The sequence below is a fragment of the Bos javanicus genome, chromosome 6 (assembly GCF_032452875.1).
Source record: "Bos javanicus breed banteng chromosome 6, ARS-OSU_banteng_1.0, whole genome shotgun sequence".
NCBI lineage: Eukaryota > Metazoa > Chordata > Mammalia > Artiodactyla > Bovidae > Bos > Bos javanicus.
The window spans coordinates 70,839,273-70,843,126 of record NC_083873.1 but is presented as its reverse complement, the minus strand read 5'-3'; the positions used below and the strand labels follow the sequence as shown (position 1 = coordinate 70,843,126).

At 44.6% G+C, this 3,854-nt stretch overlaps 1 non-coding gene across 1 annotated transcript; it reads left to right on the top strand.

Annotated features, from left to right (window-relative positions):
- The first annotated feature begins 2,899 nt into the window (after positions 1–2,899).
- LOC133250159 (U6 spliceosomal RNA) lies at positions 2,900–3,006 on the top strand. The gene has a single exon (XR_009737263.1). It is a non-coding gene; the product is annotated as a U6 spliceosomal RNA (small nuclear RNA).
- Positions 3,007–3,854: the final 848 nt, after the last annotated feature.

Here is a 3,854-nt window from a genome sequence, read left to right as displayed (position 1 = left end):
ACCAACTTAATTCTAACTCTCCATTCTTGCAACCACACTTAAGAGTTAACAGGTTGCCTCACACCCAGAGGACGGTGCCTGCAACGGCCTTACTTACAGAATGGTTGGCAAACTGGAACTGGTTGGACTGGAGAAGATGTAAGGGACTAAGCAAGGACTCTCTTTTCATATATGAAGAGGTGTCCATGGAGAGTATTCTGACTTTCTTCTGTGTTCCCAAATGGCGATTAGATCAATGGATAAAAACCATGAGAACGGCAGACCCTGGGTCATCTGATGCCTAATGCTCTTTCCTTTGTGCCTCCCAGGGTCTGCCTTCCTGGTAGTAAGCAGAGACTGTTCTGTGAAGTTGTTGGAAAGGAGTTAAGGAGTTATAAGAGTTGAGGATCAGAGTACCCGTTGACTCAGCTGGTCTCCAAGTTCCCTTTCTGCCCAGAATATTAGAGACAAAGAAGCTGAGTGCTTGAATAAGACAGACCCGTGTTTGAATCCCAGCTCCACCATGTAGTAGCTAAGTGATCATGTACAAGGTACATGAACAAGGCTCTCTGAGCCTCCATTTCCTCATTCATGCAATGGAGATAACAACAGTACAGACCTCAAAAGGTTGTGGTGAGTATTAAATAAAGTAATAGATTTAAAGCATTTAGTACAGTGCCTGGCACCTAAGTGCTCGACAAGTGCCTTACTTATTACTATGAATCAATGAAAACGAATGTACTAGGTCTTCCTTTTTCAAGAGATGATAATCAAAGTTTCAGTCTCCAATTGTTAAAGTAGACACTTCTAAGAGCTCACCAAGTTCTTCTCAGGGTAGGGAAGTTATTTTCTGTTTTCAAAAGAGCTGCTTCCACAGATGACGCCCAACTATATACACAACACTTCAGTCCTTGCTGTGGATTCCAGACTTCTGCTTTGTTCAGGGGCCTGGGCGGAATGGAGACAGGAAGAGGCGCTGAGACACAGTGGCCGAGGAGCAGGAGTCCAGGCCAGGTCAAGTAGGGAAGTAGCCACATGAGTCACAGGCTGGAAAACTCCAGCAGGGCCCCTCTGGCTCCAGGCTCCTCTCACTGGGAGACATTTCCTGCTCTTTGCGCTCTGCCGACCTCCCTCCCCCAGGAGTTCCTTAAGACAAGGTCTCTCACTGAATTGTTATAACCCAGGGGAAGGAGTGTTTTTAGTGTCTGCCAAGGCCAGGAATCTCCCGAGACTTGTGATAACTGTGTGTGAAACAAGTTGGTTCTCTGGCTGGAGCCCACCTTGCCATCTTGGCAAAAGGAAGCCATTAGTGTTAACTGGTTTCCTCACGGGTTAGAGGGATTAGCTCCTAAGTGAGTTAAAAAGCCATGTGTTAGTGCTTCCACAGCACCCCGGGAACAGGCAGAGGCTTCACTGTGATTTTGCATGAGGTGCTCATGAATCCCCCAGGCTTTGACAGCACAGGAAATCACCTGGGGAGAGGAGCTGATGTGGGCCACCCCAGCCCTGAGTGGCCTTCGACAGGTTTATGGAGGGCAGAAGGCAGGGAAGACGCTCCTCCCTTGGCTTGGGGCTCTGAGCTGGTTCAGGTTGCGACTCTATTCCGGCGCCTGCAGCCTGATGAGGCCCCAGACTCTCTTGGGGTCATTTGGAAGCAGCCCAGGCCCTCTAACATATGGCCCTGATAAGGATCTCACTCTCCAAGATAAGGAGCTGTTTAGGGGAATCTGAGGAAGCCCGGGGTTTGTTTCCATAAAGCTGCACAATGTAAAGTGTAATCCCTACACAGATGCAATTAGCTGTTAAACATATTAAGTTGTGAGGAAGGGGTGCTCTGCTGGCTCATAAATGAATGTGAGTCTGTCCCAGGGGGACTGAGGGCAGGTATTTTTCCCTGCCAGATCATTAGAATGGTGACAGATAATGGATCAAGAGGCTGAGCTTTCTGCAGTTTCTGCAACCATGAAGCCCCTGAGGAGGAAGGACCTGGGGGAGCCACAGCCACCAAGGACCAATTTGTCTCCCTTCTATTGGCAGGGTGAGAGTCATCTCTGAGAGAGGCTTTTAAGTCCCATCACTGTTCCATGTGGCAGCCAGCTCGCTCAGTGTCTCCTGCTAACACAGGCTTTGGCACTGTGGCATTAGGTTGCCCGGTGACCTTGGTGAAGGTCGAGTGCCCTCCAGAATGGCCAGCTGTGGATGCCTGGCAAGGCCATTAAAGCTGAATCTGGGCACTTCTTGGTGGTCCAATGGCTAGATTCCATGCTCCCAATTCAGGGGGCCCAGAATCCATCCTGGTTAGGGAACTAGATCCTGTGTGCTGCAACTAAGGGTTCATGTATTTCAACTAAGACCTGGCACAGTCAAATAAATATATAAAAATAAATGTTAAAAAAAAAAAAGTTCCCTTCTGCTAAAGAAATAAAATAAAGCTGCATCCGTCAGAAGGAGATTCAAAGTCTCATTTCTGGGCAAGTAGCTACTAAATGGCCCTCCCCTCAAGTACCAATGGCACCTCCTCATAACCTCCATTGATTTCATAGAAATAACAGAAACAATATTAATCAATAAATTATTAGGAACTTAGTCTGTGCTAGGCTGGGTACAAAGCAGTTTATAAAAATATAGTTTTCATAACAAGCCCATGAGCCAGGTACTGATATTATCACCAGTTCACAGATGAGGAAATAGAAGTTTTGGCAGGTTCACTGATTTGTACAAAACTGTACAGTTAGGAAGAAATAGTGGGTTTAGGTTTTAATCCCAGAAGCTGATTCAAATGCTGAAACTCACAGTAAATAGTTTAGGACCCATTAGAAACATCTTCCACTAGGCTTGTGGAGAAATTTGCCATTCCTCAGACTCCAGTTGGTATCAAGATCAACCCAAAATAAGATGTATTACAAAAATATGTTGTAGAGTGCTCGCTTCGGCAGCACATATACTAAAATTGGAATGATACAGAGAAGATTAGTATGGCCCCTGCACAAGGATGACACGCAAATTCATGAAGTGTTCCATATTTTTGGATGAAACTGGAGCCTATTATACAGAGTGAAGTAAGGCAGAAAGAAAAACACCAATACAGTATATTAATGCATATATATGGAATTTAGAAAGATGGTAATGATGACCCTATATGCGAGACAGCAAAAGAGACATAAATGTATATAACAGTGTTTTGGACTCTATGGGAGAAGGCAAGGGTGGGATGATTTGAGAGAATAGCATTGAAACATGTATATTATCATATATGAAATAGATCACCAGTCCAGGTTTGATACATGAGACCAGGTGCTCAGGGCTGGTGCACTGGGATGACCTTGAGGGATGGGATGGGGAGGGAGGTGGGAGGGGGTTTCAGGATGGGGAACACATGTACACCCATGGCTGACTCATGTGAATGTATGGCAAAAACCACTACAATATTGTAATTAGCCTCCAATTAAAATAAATAAAATTTAAAAAATATGTTATAGAGCCCATAACAATATGCTCTTCTCCACCCCCTTGCTTTGTCAGCCTGATTTAGCCTGACATTCAGAAACTCATTTGGGGCTCAAAAAAAAAAAGTCATAGTTAACTTTACATTGTCTGGGAACTTTTTAAGGTGTTGTAAGAACAAAGCAATCAGTGAAAACACTGGTAATTATTTCTATGAGTATCTTCATATTTTATAGCTACAGTTTTTTTTTTTTTTGGCAAATAACCTGTTTTTCAGGTGGGATGCTGGGGAAATCATTGCAAGTTAAGATTTTGGATATTTAAGCAGAACCTAGGAAAGCCTCTTTCCTTTGAATTAGCTAACTAGCACTCCAACTGTCAGGCTCCCCGGAGTTTGTGTGCCTGGGCAGGATAAGATGTTTAAGGGTTGG